The sequence below is a fragment of the Hyperolius riggenbachi genome, chromosome 11 (assembly GCF_040937935.1).
Source record: "Hyperolius riggenbachi isolate aHypRig1 chromosome 11, aHypRig1.pri, whole genome shotgun sequence".
In the NCBI taxonomy this organism is placed as follows: domain Eukaryota; kingdom Metazoa; phylum Chordata; class Amphibia; order Anura; family Hyperoliidae; genus Hyperolius; species Hyperolius riggenbachi.
In genome coordinates this window covers 91,697,555-91,717,659 of record NC_090656.1, presented here as the reverse complement: position 1 = coordinate 91,717,659, position 20,105 = coordinate 91,697,555, and the positions used below count along the sequence as shown (strand labels likewise).

The 20,105-nt window shown below is 41.8% G+C and overlaps 1 protein-coding gene and 1 long non-coding RNA gene across 5 annotated transcripts in view; one reads left to right on the top strand and one right to left on the bottom strand.

The window, feature by feature from the left end:
• The window catches only part of PAX6 (paired box 6), a 63,601-nt gene extending 55,688 nt beyond the window's left edge, over positions 1 to 7,913 (bottom strand). For both annotated transcript variants that reach the window (XM_068260473.1, XM_068260474.1), the window contains exon 1: positions 7,768 to 7,913. The gene's annotated coding sequence lies outside the window, so the exon portion shown is untranslated. The remainder of the gene's footprint in view (positions 1 to 7,767) is intronic.
• LOC137538361 (uncharacterized) lies at positions 1 to 18,311 on the top strand. 3 transcript variants are annotated; one of them, XR_011024760.1, is made up of 3 exons: positions 1 to 691; positions 15,555 to 15,701; positions 16,894 to 18,311. It is a non-coding gene; the product is annotated as an uncharacterized lncRNA (long non-coding RNA). The 3 variants fall into 3 exon arrangements; XR_011024762.1 differs by having other exon boundaries at positions 15,552 to 15,701; XR_011024761.1 differs by lacking the exon at positions 1 to 691 and adding an exon at positions 7,869 to 8,093.
• Positions 18,312 to 20,105: the final 1,794 nt, after the last annotated feature.

The window sequence follows — 20,105 nt, the reverse complement described above, 5'->3', positions numbered from 1 at the left end:
CTGGACTGTATTTTTAGATTTGTTTTTTTTTTCTTGATCTTCATGTTGTTTTTTTGTTGTTATTTTTTTTTTGCTGGTTTGTGTTTATGTTTTCTTGTTTTGTTTTGTTTATTTATTGTTTTGTGGCAGTGGATAGGCACTAGAAGGACAACTTCAGAATTTTAGCCATGCCATCACTGCCCCCCTGCTAATTGTGTAATGCTCACAACGGGAATGAAATAATTTTTCCTTGTAAGCAGCATTTTTTGTTGTGAAAAGCCATTCTGTGAGTGAGTCGGAGGCGATTTGCATTTTCCTCCAAAAGGCCCCATAAAACAATAGGGATAAGCTAAATATCATTCACATGTAAACAGCATAAATATTTGTAAGACAGGCGCTTTGTAAGCTGTGAATGGCCCCGGGCCATCTACCAACTTTTTTTTTTAACAGAATACAAAACCTGAAGACTCACTCAGAGACAACAAGGAGGAAAACTCGCCATTCACTTCGGTGTCTTGAGCACTCTTGAGAAAATTGCCTCAAGTGTCCTTCTCTCCCTCTTTGGCAAACATTTACAAACTTCCACCACGTGTCTTTGTTGACTGTGCTCCTTTTTCTGACTATCAAAGGCACCATCAAATTAAGAGTCAATTTTACTTTTTTATATGGCAGATGCTCCCAGTCAACAGGAGGAGAAGTCTTTTGCCTGCAGGTAATGGAAGTAATCTATAGAGATGATGGGACGGTAATGTATAGAGATGGCTCGTTAGGAACCTGTTTAGTTAGGGGGCAATCAGGTTAAACAAGGGATTGCTCAGGTTTCCTGCTACCAGGCCTGGTGCGTGTGTGCGTGGTGTGTGTGTGTGTGTGTGTTTTTGTGGTGTGTGTTTTTGTGGTGTGTGTGTATGTTTGTGGTGTGTGTATGTTTGTGGTGTGTGTGTGTGTATGTTGTGTGTGTGTGTGTATGTGATATGTGTGTTTTTATGTATGTGTGTGTCTTGTGTGTCTCTGTGAGTGTATTAGGTTAAACAAGGGATTGCTCAGGTTTCCTGCTACCAGGCCTGGTGCGTGTGTGCGTGGTGTGTGTGTGTGTGTTTTTGTGGTGTGTGTTTTTGTGGTGTGTGTGTATGTTTGTGGTGTGTGTATGTTTGTGGTGTGTGTGTGTGTATGTTGTGTGTGTGTGTGTATGTGATATGTGTGTTTTTATGTATGTGTGTGTCTTGTGTGTCTCTGTGAGTGTATTATGTATATTTATGTGTTAGTGTGTGTGTGTGTGTGTGTGTGTGTGTGTGTGTGTGTGTGTGTGTGTGTGTGTGTGTGTGTGTGTGTGTGTGTGTGTGTGTGTGTGTGTGTGACGCTGTGTGTGTGTGTGACGCTGTGTGTGTGTGTGTGTGTGTTTTATGTATGTGTGTCGTGTGTGTCTATTATTGTATTTTTTGTGTGGTTTATGTGTGCTTGTGGTGTGTTTCATCTATGTGTGTGTTTTTTATTTTATTTTATTAAAGCCATGTATGGCCTATATATGCATGTAATTGTACACGATACATGATAATACTTGACAGACAAAACTAATATTATTAAATATATATGTATATATGTCGATAGCACAAATAATAAGAGATATAAGACATGTGGTGACACTGCAGGGATATGACGTATGTATTTATTATTATAAAACCTTTGCATCATTATGCCAGAAACATGCATTGCATATGTGGGATAACAAATGTGTCTGCGTGTGTTTATTCTTTGGTGTTATTATTATAATAGATTTTTCTGTGACTGTCTGGAGCTGTCTGTGTCTCTGGTGGGCTTGTTGAGTGTGTCAGGGAATGAAGGGGGAGTCAGTGAGGGTCTGCACTGTTGTGACCACACACTATAATGTACATTTGTCGAGTGCTGCACTATTAATACACACCTCAGTACACTCCAAAGCCACCCCTGGGCGCTAGTTTTAAGGTTACATTTAAACTACCAGCTTGATCACTGGTTGACTTAATTGTTAATTTCACAAGTTCTGAAAGGGGGGGGGGGGGGGGTGATGACTAAAATACAATTGAGAAAGAGATGGAAAAAAAGAAAGAATGTAGACAGTAGAAAAGTGGTATTTGAGCGGGCAGCGGGGAAAATAAAGTATTAGATGTATACACTTGACTTTTCTTGACATGTGAAAGTGTTAAAAGTCACAGCTCATCAATAAAGTATCTGGACAGTGAATGAGGGGACTGACAGGCATTGCATTCTTCAATAAAGTACAATGGGGAGACAAACGACTCTGCCAGAGAGTTTGCATGCTAGTGAAAGGACGCCTCAATAGGAGCTGGATAATGAGCTGGCTGCCTGTCATTCCCTCCCGGCCTACACACAGCACTGAGCACACCGCCTCTCCAGGCCGCTGCTCTACCCGGGCCCCACAGCACAGCCTCTATGCAAATGCCCTGCCACCCCTCATCCCAGGCCGAGCAACAGCTCAGCCCCCAATAGTGAGCTGAGAGGGGGGACTTGTACCACCAAAATGCCTGCTACACCCAGTGCCCCACATCTATCTATCTATCTATCTATCTATCTATCTATCTATCTATCTATCTATCTATCTATCTCCCACCAATGTCTGTCTGTCTATGCAGACATAAAGCCAGTTACGACCAATGACTGTGTACTGTATACATCTGTCTGTCTGTCTTTTGATCAATCTATTAACCCCAGAAATGTGTGTTGGCCTACACCAATAAAGCAGGCAATCTCCAACCAATGTCTGTCTTCAACCAATGTCTATGTATCAATCTATCTATCTATCTATCTATCTATCTATCTATCTATCTATCTATCTATCTATCTATCTATCTATCTATCTATCTATCTATCTATCTATCTATCTATCTATCTATCTATCTGTCTGTCTGTCTGTCTGTCTGTCTGTCTGTCTGTCTGTCTGTCTGTCTGTCTGTCTGTCTGTCTGTCTATCTATCTATCTATCTACCTACCCATGTATCTCTATTACCCCTAGCAATTTCTATTAACATGTCACAGGCCAACCTGATCCAGTTTGCCTTCCTGTCTCTCTATCTAGCTATATCCATATGGTCAACAACACATTTGTAATAACCCCTCAACCAAGATATCTCCATGAAAATTATAACAGGCCAATCCTAATCCAATGACTGATGGTATATCTGCATCTCTCTCTCTCTCTCTCTCTCTCTCTCTCTCTCTCTCTCTCTCTATTTACCTGGCTAAACCACAACAACTGTATTTTAACAGGCCAAACCCAGCCCAATGTCTATCTATCTATCTATCTATCTATCTATCTATCTATCTATCTATCTATCTATCATCTATCAAGTATAAATACCACTCTCTGTCTTCGTATTAATCTATAACCCCCCAAAAGTGTGTTTGTGTGTTTGCCTATGCAAATATAGGTGGCTAGCTTCAACAAATGTCTGTCTATTTATCTGTCTATCTATTTCCCTAAATTTATGCTATGATACCCCCCCCCCCATTACTTTTTTATCTTTTGTTGTTTACCCCAACCATGAATATTATCACAGGCCAGACCAGCTACCCATCTATCTATCTATCTATCTATCTATCTATCTATCTATCTATCTATCTTTGCATATCTATCACCCCTAGCAATTTCTATGAACATGTCCCAGCCCAACCTGATCCAGTTTGCCTTCCAGTCTATATGTCTATGGATAAATAATATCCCAACCTTAGTCAAGTCTATCCGACAAGTAGCACTATCACAAAATAACTGAGCCAATGTCTGTGTCTGCATGACCATGGAAATATATCGAGTCATCAAATCTGTGCCATTTCCATCCACCTATAGATATGTCAGTATGACCATCTAGATGTCAACAGACCATAATTCCAGCCATCATTTTTTTCCATATGTAGATAAACTTAATTCCTATCTCTATTGATCAGTCATCTGTCTATCTATCTATCTATCTATCTATCTATCTATCTATCTATCTATCTATCTATCTATCTATCTATCTATCTATCTATATCGACCTATATTTTATCTTCTTATCTATGTCTGCACCCATCCACCCCTCAGCAGCCCAGTGGAACTTTAGCTTCTGGGAGATTTCAAGTCCCAGCATATCACATAATTTCCTTCACAAATAAAGATTCCTGTTTTGTTTATACATTTGCCACTAAACTGAAAACTTTATTTGTCTTGCTACTCAAAACTGCCATAATACAGATATGTTTGACTTCTGTTTATATTCCATTCATCTATGCGCTGGGGTACCAAAGGGATACTGTTAAGTGTCTTATAGTGGAGTACATATAGCTCTCCTTTGACCAACCCATACATGTTCCATGGCCGTGGGGTACACATAATGGACACGTGTCTTTCAACCTAGGTAACTATGAGGAAAGCCTTTTTTTAATTAGCTTGTAATAATGATGATAATCAATTACATGGCCTGAAGAGAGCTTGCCTCCAGAAACGTTGTAGCTCAGAGAGACCACATGTGGCTCTGCAGTAACTGTTGTGAAGGAGAGGGACCAATTCTGCACAGTGGTCCCTCAGCGATGATGGTTAATTGTCACTAATGACATGACAGCGCCATCCATCGGCGGAAGATGAGTTCTGTCCACCTGAAAGTTGTGTCAAACGTCTTCTAGTGAGAGACCTTCTTATTATATTAGGATTTTTTTTAAGATACAAGTTCTTCTAGTGATGGATGAGTTCCTTGCAAAACTCAGCCCAGAAAATGCCGTAACTCACTTTGTCTGTCTCTTTGTGTTATAGATCCAGTCCAATTTCCCAGGCAAATTTAAAGTTACCCCCCTCTCCTTCCCCTTCAAACCACCTCTCAATTAGCAACTGTTGGGATTAACACCAACTAATGCCTTCGCTTGAATCGTACTCCTATTTCTCCCTAGGGCAGGCTGGGCTTTGTGTATCCTCCCAAAAGGGAAAAAAAAAACAGGAGAAAGAAAAGTTTTAGTTAAGAAAATGATGAAGGGAGGGGGTTAATAAATACGGGTGACGTCATATTTCACGGAGGCTGGGCTGTGTCAGTAACATTCAGAAAAGGTGAGTGCTTTAGGGTCTCAACTGTATCTTTTCATTTAGACCTTGGATTTTGTGTTTCTGGGGCCATATAAAATTACTAATACTGCCTAGGCAAACATCTAAAGGTGTTACTGTAGCAGAGGGCTAGTTGGGCGTAAAATAAACAGCGGCCAAGGTCACAAAGTTTCCTTCCCTCAAAAGTCTTCAGTCGTTTGTAGGAGGATCTACCTATAGCATTCCTAATGAGACTCCATATCAATCTAAACTACTCATAGAAGTGAACCATCATTTCCTATTTACCTATCCTTTTAATATTCAGTATTAATAGTTAAAAACATATTGTTCCACATTGTTTACTGAAGTGATTCTAATAAATCTGGAAACGTTTTGATTAAATCCGTTTGATACATATTTATGGTTTAATCGTTCTGTTGAGTCTACAGTTGCCTTTAGTACAGTTTGCTGTGCTGTTTAGAATCCGTCAAAGGCGTTTTCTTTTTTGTTTATCATTTTTTTCTCAAACAATGCTTGTCTTTTGGAAAGTTGCAGTAAGTGCAGTGTATGCAGCCTGTTGTGTGGCACGGTAGCCTTCCTCGTAATTATATATGCATACTAAGTTTTTTTTATTATCAGCGAGTGGGAAGAGGCTTGGAGTAATTTAGGTTTTTGGTGTGTGTTTAGTGTGAAAGTGGATCTTGCAGTGCTATGCATGTCTCCTTGGATTAATATCTGTTCTCCAAGTCACCTTTTTTAATACCCAGAAAAATGCTTAAAGTCCCCTTGTCCACATCACTTTGAACCTAGAGAGAAGCACCAATTCTGACGTGTTAGACTGCAATGCTTTTGCCTCTAGGATAACCAATGACTGTGTGTGTACACGAGGCGCTGCTCGAGTCCTGTAGTAACCAGGACATTGAGTTAAATGGAAATGCACCCGCTTTTGTAAACAATAACACGCACGGGCTCCTGGATAACATATATATATATATATATATATATATATATATATATATATATATATATATATATATATATATATATATATATATATATATATATATATATATATATATATCCAAGTAACATAATAACATAATTCCATCCGTGCTCATCAATCTCTACATGCTCATATACTGAATATACAGCAGTGAGTTCGCATTATCTGTCTTACATTAATATGCGTATGTACATCCCGCTTACACGTGTATATTGTGTGTATATATATCATCTATATATCTGTAATGTGTAGCACACATGAACAGGTATATATATATATATATATATACACATACACACAAAACAGGCGGAATTGGGGTTGGCTTCAGGAAAAAAAAGGCCATCTCACGCTGATTAGACATGCTATTGATTAATGCAATCTGTTCAGATAGTCTTGTAACTCTTTTAATCTGCCTGTTAATCAAGTGTCTAAGCAGCTCAATGTGAGTTTTATTAGCGACTGGAGATCCCAGGCTGCAGATCAGAAGAAGCGCTCCAACCTTCATATCTGGACTACCGCTGCTTCCATGATATATTTTCAATTAGAGGCCAATTTATCAAGCAGCTTGTCCCTCCTGACATCTGTAGATGCGCGCGGCTCGGTCGGTGTTGCGGCGCGGCTGAGTAGCGCGCTGCGGATCACTTGCGACCCAGAGAAGTCGCAAAAACGGTAAATAACGGTTTATTTCTTTTGGAGCCGTTTCCGCGTAGCGCGGGTTTAATTTCGCATCATCAAGTCTGCGCCGACTGGAGTTTATTCTATGATATCCCATACCAAATGGTTGGATCACACTGATATGCATATGAAAAGCCTATCTGGTTGAGGTAATTATGCCACAGTTTTTTCTCACTGTATCACAGCTGGATAAACATCATTTCCAATAAACATCTCTAATTAGAGAGGAGGGACCCCGAGCAAAATGCTATTTCTCATGAAAAATCCTCCGGAGCAATCTGCTGTCCCACGCACAAAGTGTGAGTGTATATATATATATATATATATATATATATATATATATGTATGTATGTATGTATATATATTTATATATATATATATAGTCATTTGTACACAGTGGTGAAAACGTACTTTCCTGTTTTTTTAGAGACTGCAGTTAATATTTTAGTTATATATATAGATTATTTCTTCTTTTTTAAATACGCTGTAAGTCTTGTGTATATTTTTGTCTTCAGAAAGTTTCCCTACCGTAGTGCCATTTTTGTCTGCTTGTTTGTTGTTATTAGCGTCAGTTTTCAGCCAGAAAAAGTAGAAAGCGGTGGCATTTTTATTTTGTTTGAAAATCAATTTCCTTAAGTAAGCTTCAGCGCTGCCCCATCAGGAGGAGAGGAGGGTGTGACCAGCTTACTGTAACTTAATTCCCTGTACTCTTAACCGGTGCAAATCGCTAATTATTAGGTCTTCCGAAATAGGGATCAAATCACACAGGGTGAGGGTTTCAGACTCTCTCAGCTATGCAGGTGGAATGCTTAGCTTTCTACTGTGAGAAGCCAGACTGAGGCATGACATAGTTCCCTGAAAACACACACATGCTTTATAGCTAAACTAAAGGTCATTTAATCCCCTACCTGTAAAGCAGTTGTTACAACAATACTGTGACAGTACTAATACTAACTCATTAGCAGCACAGAAATATTCTAGCACTCCTAAAATTATTCTACAACTTACAGCACAGCACTAGCTCCCTAGGAGATGTGTGTACTAACTATAGTATTTATCTCCGAGTTCTTACCTGTTGCAGCTGCTCAGCCTCCACTTCCCAGGATCTGTCTATTCCAGCGCCTGACTTTCCTTGATAAGCGAAAACTGGCAGGTTTGATCTCCAATTTCTACATAAGAATCTGCCACACAGTTTAAATGTCAGTGACAAGGGGGGAATAGAAGGAGGTGTGCGCCTAGCCTATAACTTTCCCTTAATATCAGGGCTAGCTGAGACTTGATTGGCTGAAGCGCGCCTCTGACGTCACGGGGCAGAAGTTGCCTGTGTCCTAGCTGGGAGAGAGACAAGCCAGGCCTGGACCTGGAGGTAGTGACAGGAAAAGTGGCAAGTCATGCCAGGTATTATTATTATTATTATTATTTTGTTTTTCGTGTGAGTTTTATCATGGGTTTTGCAGTTATTTTAAAATATGAAATATAGACTACATTACTTTTATGGAAATAGATGGACAAATTCTTTAACACACATGTATGTATGTATGTATTTATTTATGTATGTATGTACGCATGTCCTCCTGAGCACTCTTAATTTAGAAAATCTAGAATGTCCAGATAGAAGTTTAGAAGGGAGCACACATTGGTTTCACGCTGATTGCATAGATAGAGTACCACGGGTCGCACACTGATTGCACAAATACAGCACAAACTGGTCGCACATTGATTGCACAGATATAGCACACATTGGTCACACACTGATTGCACAGATACACTGGTCACACACTGGCTGCACAGATACAGCACACTCTAGTCACACACTGATTGCACAGATACAGCACACTGGTCAAACACTGATTGCACAGATACATTGGACACACATTGTTTGCTTAGATACAGCACACTGGTCACACAATGATTGCACAGATACAACACACACTGGTCACAAACTGATTGCACAGATACATCACACGTTGGTCACACACTGATTACACAGATACACCATACACTGGTCACACACTGATTCCACAGATACACCATACACTGGTCACACACTGATTGCACAAATACAGCACACACTGGTCACACACTGATTCCACAGATACACCATACACTGGTCACACACTGATTGCACAAATACAGCACACACTGGTCTCACACTGATTCCACAGATACACCATACACTGGTCACACACTGATTGCACAAATACAGCACACACTGGTCACACACTGATTCCACAGATACACCATACACTGGTCACACACTGATTGCACAAATACAGCACACACTGGTCTCACACTGATTGCACAGATACACCATACATTGGTCACACACTGATTGCACAGATATAACACACACTGGTCACACACTGATTGCACAGATACAGCACACACTGGTCACACACTGATTGCACAGATACACCACACACTGGTCACACACTGACTGCACAGATACAGCACACATTGGTCACACGCTGATTGCACAGATACAGCACACACTGGTCACACACTGATTGCACAGATACACCATACATTGGTCACACACTGATTGCACAGATACAGCACACATTGGTTAAACACTGATTGCACAAATACAGCAAACACTGGTTGCACAGATACAGCACACACTGGTCTCACACTGATTGCACAGATACATCACACACTGGTCACACACTGACTGCACAGATACAGCACACAATGGTCACAAACAGATTGCACAGATACAGCATACGCTGGTCACACACCGATTGCACAGATACAGCACGCAGTGGTCACACACTGATTGCACAGATACAGCTCACACTGGTCACACACTGATGGCACAGATACAGCACACACTGGTCACTCACACACTGACTGCACAGATACAGCACACAATGCTCACACACTGAATGCACAGATACAGCACATTGGTCACACACTGATTGCACAGATACAGCACACACTGGTCACACACTGACTGCACAGATACATCACACACTGGTCACACACTGACTGCACAGATACAGCACACACTGGTCACACACTGATTGCACAGATACAGCACACAATGGTCACACACAGATTGCACAGATCCAGGATACGCTGGTCACGCACTGATTGCACAGATACAGCACACACTGGTCACACACTGATTGCACAGATACAGCACACACTGGTAACACAATGACTGCACAGATACAGCACACACTGGTCACACACTGATTGCACAGATACAGCACACACTGGTAACACACTGATTGCACAGATACAGCACACAATGCTCACACACTGATTGCACAGATACAGCACACACTGGTAACCCACTGACTGCACAGACACAGCACACACTGGTCACTCACACACTGACTGCACAGATACAGCACACAATGCTTACACACTGAATGCCCAGATGCAGCACATTGGTCACACACTGATTGCACAGATACAGCACACACTGGTCACACACTGACTGCACAGATACATCACACACTGGTCACACACTGACTGCACAGATACAGCACACACTGGTCACACACTGATTGCACAGATACAGCACACAATGGTCACACACTGATTGCACAGATACAGCACACAATGGTCACACACAGATTGCACAGATCCAGCATACGCTGGTCACGCACTGATTGCACAGATACAGCACAGACTGGTCACACACTGATTGCACAGATACAGCACACACTGGTAACACAATGACTGCACAGATACAGCACACACTGGTCACACACTGATTGCACAGATACAGCACACACTGGTAACACACTGATTGCACAGATACAGCACACAATGCTCACACACTGATTGCACAGATACAGCACACACTGGTAACACACTGACTGCACAGATACAGCACACACTGGTCACACACTGTGCACAGATACAGCACACAATGGTCACACACAGATTGCACAGATCCAGCATACGCTGGTCACGCACTGATTGCACAGATACAGCACAGACTGGTCGTACACTGATTGCACAGATACAGCACACACTGGTAACACACTGACTGCACAGATACAGCACACACTGGTCACACACTGTGCACAGATACAGCACACAATGCTCACACACTGATTGCACAGATACAGCACAGACTGGTCACACACTGATTGCACAGATACAGCACACACTGGTCACACACTGATTGCACAGATACAGCACAGACTGGTCACACACTGATTGCACAGATACAGCACACACTGGTCACACACTGATTGCACAGATACAGCACACAATGCTCACACACTGATTGCACAGATACAGCACACACTGGTAACACACTGACTGCACAGATACAGCACACACTGGTCACACACTGTGCACAGATACAGCACACAATGGTCACACACAGATTGCACAGATCCAGCATACGCTGGTCACGCACTGATTGCACAGATACAGCACAGACTGGTCGTACACTGATTGCACAGATACAGCACACACTGGTAACACACTGACTGCACAGATACAGCACACACTGGTCACACACTGTGCACAGATACAGCACACAATGCTCACACACTGATTGCACAGATACAGCACAGACTGGTCACACACTGATTGCACAGATACAGCACACACTGGTCACACACTGATTGCACAGATACAGCACAGACTGGTCACACACTGATTGCACAGATACAGCACACACTGGTCACACACTGATTGCACAGATACAGCACACAGAGGCAGCAGCTGGGCTGCGCTTCTCACATCTGGAGCTATTTGTGTCACTTCCACTAATGACTCTGCAAACATGACCTCCCAGCCTGGCGTGTGACACACACTTACCTGCCTCCTGCAGTCCTGTCTGTCAGCTGACACACTTAATATGGGGCTCTAGCATGGCCTGCAGGTGTAACAGTGACCATCTCTACCCTGCTGCCCCATGCCTAATATGTGACACCCTCTAGACATGGGAGGGGGGGGAATCTGGGGGTGCATCATATATAGAAGAGGAATGTCCATAACTAAGCAAATGTTTCTTACACAAACTATATATCTGTGTCATAAATCAATTATCTATCTATCTATCTATCTATCTATCTATCTATCTATCTTCCTATCTGATATATCCCTCTGATCTATCTATCTATCTATCTAATCTATCTATCTATCTATCTATCTATCTATCTATCTATCTATCTATCTATCTATCTATCTATCTATATCTATCTATCTATCTTCCTATCTGATATATCCCTCTGATCTATCTATCTATCTAATCTATCTATCTATCTATCTATCTATCTATCTATCTATCTATCTATCTATCTATCTATCTATCTATCTATCTATCTATCTATCTATCTGATCTATTTTATTAGATTCTATCCTGATATTTCTTTTAAACTACTTCTATTTAAAGTTCTTACCAACTTTTCTGCCATTTAAAAACAATCTCTCTCTTCCTTCCTCTCTCCTCTGTGATCTTTGGTCAGGCAAACTGTCTATACATTTATATTTACAATTTACTTTATTTTCTAGATTACATAATCCATGTTTCTCTTATGCCTGTTAGCTAAGCAGTTCTCTTTTTGCAAGCTAATTTGGAGTGCGGCAGACTTGTAGAAGAAACACATACATGTGTATAGGTGGCTGAGCTGTCCCCTCGGTGTTGTCAGGCTGGCCTGTGTCACTTAGTGATGGGGCAGCCTTGCTTATTTGCTCACATTACACAGTAGAGGTGCAACAGTGCTCCGGCAGGTTTCTCAGGAAGCTGGTGGCTAATATTTCACTGGCTTAAAAGGGCAGCCTGGGAAAAAGCTGTCACAAAGGTGTTCTACTGATTATTAGGAGCTGCTGCCATTAAGGCACTCGGGATCTCTGCAACCCAGCAGGGTTCTTGAAGGAAGCGCTGGAAACACCACGGCTCCCGGCTGCTTATCTGGCTGTCAATAACACAAGATGGATCCGGAGTCAGGACCAGGTGCTCCGTCCCCCTCTCTCCAAACTGTGCCCTCTCCAGGGGCTGATCAGGCGTGAAGGCAGGCTGCTGCCACTGTGTACACTGATATATATATATACACACACACACACACACACACACACACACACACACACACACACACACACACACACACACACACACACACACACACACACACACACACACACACACACACACACACACACACACACACACACACACACACACACACACACACACACACACACACACACACACACACACACACACATTGTATAACACACACCACCGCACGCATACACACACACACACACACACACACACACACACACACACACACACACACACACACTAACACACACACACCACAAACACACACACACACACACACACACACACACACACCACGCCTACACAAACCAAAAACACACGCACACACCACAAACACACACACCACAGGCACACACACACACTCACACCACACACACTAACACACACACACCACAAACACACACACCACAGGCACACACACCACACATGTGCACACATTCAACAAACTCACATCACACACACACACACACACACACACTCACTCACTCACTCTCACACATTCTCACTTTCTCTCTCTGTATATATTTTATGAACAGCGTATACAATGATGTATAATTCAAACGCCAAGGTTACTTGTTAATATCATGAATTGCCTAGCTTAGCTATGCATCATAAACATACAAAGCAAAGACTACACATGGGGCCCTCCATTCATAGTTTATCCAGCTATTACAACCATAGTTCTGGTCATTTTTTTGGTCTACCTGTGCCACCGTAGATAGTTAGAATGGACTTTAATCTAAATATACTGGGGTACAAAATAAAGGTGCAAGTGAAGAATGCATACACGAATCAATATAGTTATATAGAGTCAATAAAGTTTAAACCGCACTGATAATATTACGACCCCTCCCACTCTGTGCCCCTCTTGCTCATTATTTATTTACTCTTCACTCTTGTCTTTCTCTCTTGCCCCCCATGTACTCTCTTTTTCTCCTTTGCCTGTCTCAGCGACCCCTTCACTGCCTATCTCCCCCCTTCCCTCTACCTCTCCTCTCTCTTCCCCCCCCCCCCCCTCCTATTGTCCCCCATCACCTCTCTGATTCTCCTGTCTCTATCACACCTTCACTTTCCCCCTTCTTTATATTAGCAAATGTAGCAACTTTTGCCCCCCCCCCCCCCCCCACACACACACACACTATACATCGATATCATAGCTACTAAAAACTGAGTTGAACACCCAGTGTTTAGAAATGCTACAGATAAATGTAATATTCCGTTTTATATGACTGATATGACTGATAGTTGCCTGGAGTAGTAAATGCACCAACTGATATTTTAGGTGGTGTAGGTAGCATAGCTCCCCCACACAACACCCACTGCTCCCCCAGAATATGTTTTGTAGGGCACTAAATAGCATAGGTCGGTGAAATGACATTTCTTGAGCACAGATGGACAAACTCATTCCTCTCCATTGGGTAGCATCATCTTTTCAAGGAATAGTAAATAGTTTGCACTATAGTAACCCTAGAGTTGTAAAACTTCCTGTACTGTGTATTGTAATAGTGTAATCAGTGCATAGACCAAGCAAAATTCAACCCTCTCAGGTATATCACCTGCACTGCAAGTCACCAGCAGTCTCCCTGCAGTCTGAAGAAGCCAGGAAATAATTCATATACCGTACATTTTGCACACATGATACAATGTAACATAACAATCACACTGTAAAGTAACTGTATAAAATAGGTGAAACATAATCCTGCTATGTATATTACCAAATATATATATATATATATATATATATATATATATATATATATATATATATATATATATATATATATATATATATATATATATAGCGTGACATCGCTACAATCCTCATTACATACTTACAACGTACATTTACTGCTCAGCCAAACAAAAATGCCTTTGGTGTGGTTATAACATGAGATATTTTAATTTGGATGTAAAATAAATATGAAAATACTTTTTAAGAAAAAGGTCTATCTATCTCTATCTCTATCTATCTATCTATCTATCTATCTATCTATCTATCTATCTATCTATCTATCTATCTATCTATCTATCTATCTATCTATCTATCTAATATATATATTTGACTATAGTATTTGATGTATAATAATTATTCCATCATAATGTCGTTTATGCTATTTTATGCTATGCTATACTAGTGTACTTTATGCTATCTATACAGTCGGTAAAATAATTATTATGTCATATATGTATGTGGTGCTGGTATAATGTATAGAATTTAGGATACTGTATTTATAACGTACCATGTGGGTATAAACAAGATGTAATCATATAATGCGATAAGACCTTTTTATTCCATACAAACTATATCATAACATTTGTAGCAGAAATATAACCATAGATAAAGAATAATTATAGGTGTCTTGCAGGCAGTAATAGCGCTGCTGTCCTCTGTACAGACATGCTACCTGCACACTGCTAGTATCCGGCAATGATCATATGGCTGTGTCGCCCCAGTGGAGGCTGCTGCTGATCATCAGGCTGTGTCGCCCCAGTGGAGGCTGCTGCTGATCATCAGGCTGTGTCGCCCCAGTGGAGGCTGCTGCTGATCATCCGGCAGTGTAGCCCCAGTGGAGGCCGCTGCTGATCATCAGGCTGTGTCGCCCCAGTGGAGGCTGCTGAGTGATCACCAGGCTGTGTCGCCCCAGTGGAGGCTGCTGTAAGGCAGGAGCAGATCTGGACGTGTTGGACATGTCTGATGACTGTTTGGAGTGAGTTAGCGATGTGAAGTTTTGAAGGATGCCCTGAGCCCATGTGTTCACATAGACTGAGCAATTCTCAGCACACACACTGTAATAATGAGCTTTAATTCTCTATCCAAGCAGAATCTGAGCAATAATAATAAGCGCATCAAGACAATTTGTTTACTGTGGCAGCGCACAGACTGCAGAGCCCCAGAGAAGTGTCTTCTCACCAGCCACCCTCCCTGCAACACCAGCCCGGCCAGGCCGCCTGTCCATCCAGCCTCAGAGGTAAGTGCTGCTCCTGCCTCACCTGGGCGCATCAATACGCGTGCAGCCACCTGTATGGGGATAGGGCTGCACTGCATCTATAGCTACACACATACTATTGTCATATCGTTCGGGATGGCTGGGAACACTAGCTGAACCCAGTGCATACAAATATCTAAAATCCCCCCCCCTCTCAATCACACACTCACAACACATACACACCACACACCGCAGACACACATACCACAAACACACACACCGCAGACACATAACACAACACAAAACACACACACACCACACACACACACACACACCACACACACCACACACCAGAAACCACAAACATACACACACACCACAAACACACACACACCAGAAACCACAAACATACACACACACCACAAACACACACACACACACACCAGAAACCACAAACATACACACACACCACAAACACACACACACACACACACACACACCAGAAACCACAAACATACACACACACCACAAACACACACACACACACACACACCAGAAACCACAAACATACACACACACCACAAACACACACACACCGCAGACACACAACACAAAACAAATACACACACACACACACACACACACACACACACACACACACACACACACACACACACACACACAGCGTCACACACACACACACACACACACACACACACACACACACACACACACACACACACACACACACACACACACACACACACACACACACACACACACACACACACACACACACACACACACACACACACACACATGCACACATATACCGAGGTTATTTAACAATGTTATGTATTGCCTAGTTTAGTTATGCATCATAAACATACAAAGCAAATACTACACATGGTGCTCTCCATACATAGTTTATCCGGCTACTACAACCTTAGGTCTGGCCATTTTTTGGTCTACCTGTGCCACCGTAGATAGTTAGAATGGACTTCGATCTAAATAATAAAATAATATTAATACAAACTAGCTCAGTTTTTATTAACTTATTATTATTATTTGTTGTTGTTATTACTTTGTGATGTGTGTTTGCTGTGCTGCTAGAGGCAGCTCCTCTGTGCCCGAGTCGCACTGCCCCCTCCCCAGTATATGTTAATAATAATAATGGTGGCTGTGTCCCATGCCTGATGTGTGCTCTCCTCTCTCTCCCTCTCTCTCATCCCAGTCCTGGCTCTAGACGGAGACATTAGCTGGATTCCCCGGGGGTGATTGGAGGCAATCCGCAGAAAGTCGACAGTCACGTCCTGGATGTTAAAAATGCACTTTGGCTCAACTTGACAAGCCCAACTTCGATCTACAATTGTATTTGAAAGCGCATAGAGCGGAAAAGCCCCCCCCCCCCTTTCCATCGCCCCCCCCCCCCATCCCACCCCATCATTAAGCTCCACTCTCCTTTAGCAAAATAACAAGATATTTCATTTGCACACAGTCCAGGATGGAATAACTCTTTTTATAGAAATCTGCTGTATAATCTAACATGGGCTATTCAGACCCCCCCCCCCCCCCCCCCCATCAGTCCATCCGTGTGATCTTACTGATTTTTTACTTTAAAATCTTCGAGGGTTCCAACAAGGGGATTTACACTGATGCTTTGACCCTTGTAATTGGATTAAATATGGACTGACTTCATCCAAATAAGACAGGGCGAGATTGACACCTGCCAACTGGACTCCTCTCTGATTGATGGTGATGAGTGGTGCCGGCCACAATCATGAATTAAATTGTACGGATAAAATCTGCCCAGTTTGTCATCCAGGGCCATCAGAGCCATACTGAGTGTCAGTGACAGCCAGGGTAACCATGGCATCAAACCGAGGGGGGTTGGGGGGCACTTACAGGCAGAATTACACACTGCCCCATCTATATCCCCATCAGCAAGATCTCCATTAACATATAGATAGTTGTTCAATATAAGATTCAAGAGCTTCCTGGAGATCTCCAAGGTCTTCTGGGCTATGAGAATCTCATGGGGTCCTGGATAGGGGAAAGATGGTCAGGAAGGGCAGGGGTCTGGGGGTATAGGCTATTTCCTAATGCCCAATGCTGCATTCATCCCAAAGACAAATATTGCCTATATTTTATATCCCATTATTGTCGCCTTTCCGCAGTGTGAGGCTAGAAGATCAGGTATGTTGGCACAGAAATCTTTAGGTCTGGTGTCAATCTGCTCTGAATTACTTCCGCTTCACTCTCCTCTTTCCAAACATCTCCCCAGTCTGATTGAATCCGTTCCTTATTCAGAGCCCACACGAATTAAGTTTCTTTAAACCCACATATTCCTTTTACTGGATTTCTAGTCTTTACTGCTAATCTGAGGACTCATCTGTCTAATCTGCACTGTTTTCGTTGTGAATCCGGACATGCTGGCATTGGACTCGTCCATATATTAGAATTTTCTAACCATGATAGTGCAGTATTGTATTTTTTCTAGGTATTTTTTACCTACATCTTTTCCCTTGCAAAGTGTAGATAAAAGGAAATAATTATACAGGTAAAAAAGAGTATTAGTGACCTCTTCATAATCGTATACCTCATAATCTCATACTCATACTCTCATGTGAAGTTACATTTACACAGATCATTTTGTACAGATTTTATTTAGAAATAAAAAATACAATTTTTATACATATTTCAAATCAGAGGAAACTATTTCTATAATTACTGTAAACCCAATTTGAATTAAGACTAGGTTTATTATATTACTGTAATACATGTGAGTGTATAGGTAAATGGATTCTATCTATCTATCTATCTATCTATCTATCTATCTATCTATCTATCTATCTATCTATCTATCTATCTATCTATCTATCTGTCTGTCTGTCTGTCTGTCCGTCCGTCCGTCCGTCCGTCCGTCCGTCCGTCCGTCCATGTCTATTCTATATCTTATTTGTCACTTATCTAGTTAGCTATTCTATTGATTCATACATATTTCAAAAACATAGCTCATAAATGGTATATATTTCATAATATGCCACATACGTTGTACTATAAAACAAACAGCTAAAACAGTGCATGTTTATCCATATCTCTGTCTGTCTTCATCTAGTATTTAGCAATCTCAATCATCCATTTTAGCACATCAAAGAGTTAAATAATATAGTTTATTAGGTGAATAGACGCATTGGTTTGTAAGAAAAAAAAAGTAACAATGTATTCTTTCCATCCAGCACAACGCTGTGCTGCTGTTGTTGGAGTATATTAATCTCCGATATGCTAAACATATATTACAATACACGTCAGGATAATATCTATCTATCTATCTATCTATCTATCTATCTATCTATCTATCTATCTATCTATCTATCTATCTATCTATCTATATATCACTTCTTCATTTCATACAACTGCTAGACATAAGTACTCCTATTAGGGCATGTATGCCAGCCACATGCGTTTGCACATGAGACATAAACACCTCCACATAGACTCACTGAAATCCTCCTGTCTGCTTGTATTGAACACTGTAGTGTAATTGGGACTGATGCGTGTGATGGAGGATACACTGTCTGGGTGAGACTAGCTAACAGGGTATTTCCAGGGACGTATAACCGTGAGAGCACAGCTACATGCACAGATAGCGCTGGCAGACAGGGCATAGCTTGCTCTACCTCTGTGTCCCCAATGACTGCATGGGTCTGTGTACTAACAGGTAAGTAGCGCTGGACTGCAGCTGAAGGGCATCGCTGAGTCATAATTACTGTAATGAGAAGCCACAAGAGCACAGGCTGGGTTGCCCCTGACAGGAAAGGGGTTAAAAACCTCTAGTTGACCTTCTTAGGAAACCTCATGTTTGTTTAACGTCCACTATGTGTAAGATGCTGATATTCTTTACCTCTGTTCTCTCTCCCGTTCCTGGCTCTGACTCTTGCTCATGCAAAGGCTGGACCGTATGGGGGCACTCTAGGGTACAACAGGAAGTCCTACTGCACTCTGGAACCGTTTATTGCTAAGAAGGTGATACAGGGGATGAGTAAGTGAGTTTATGTTAGCTTCAAACATTCAGGTATACGCAGAGAAGCTCCTACTTAAAGGGGAACTGAAGTAAGAGGTATATGAAGGCTGCCATATTTATTTCCTTTTAATCAATACCAGTTGCCTGGCAGCCCTTCTGGTCTATTTCTCTGCAGTAGTATCTGAATAACACCATAAACAAGCATGCAGTTAGTCTTGTCAGATCTGACTTTAAAGTCTGAAACACCTGATTTGCTGCATGCTTGTTCAGGGGCAATGGCTAATAGTATTAGAGGCAGAGGATCAGCAGGGCTGCTAGGCAACTGGTGTTGCTTAAAAGGAAATAAACATGGCAGCCTCCATATACCTGTCTCTTCAGTTCCCCTTTAATTTAAAGTGTGCCTGTAGGGAAAAATAGTCCCC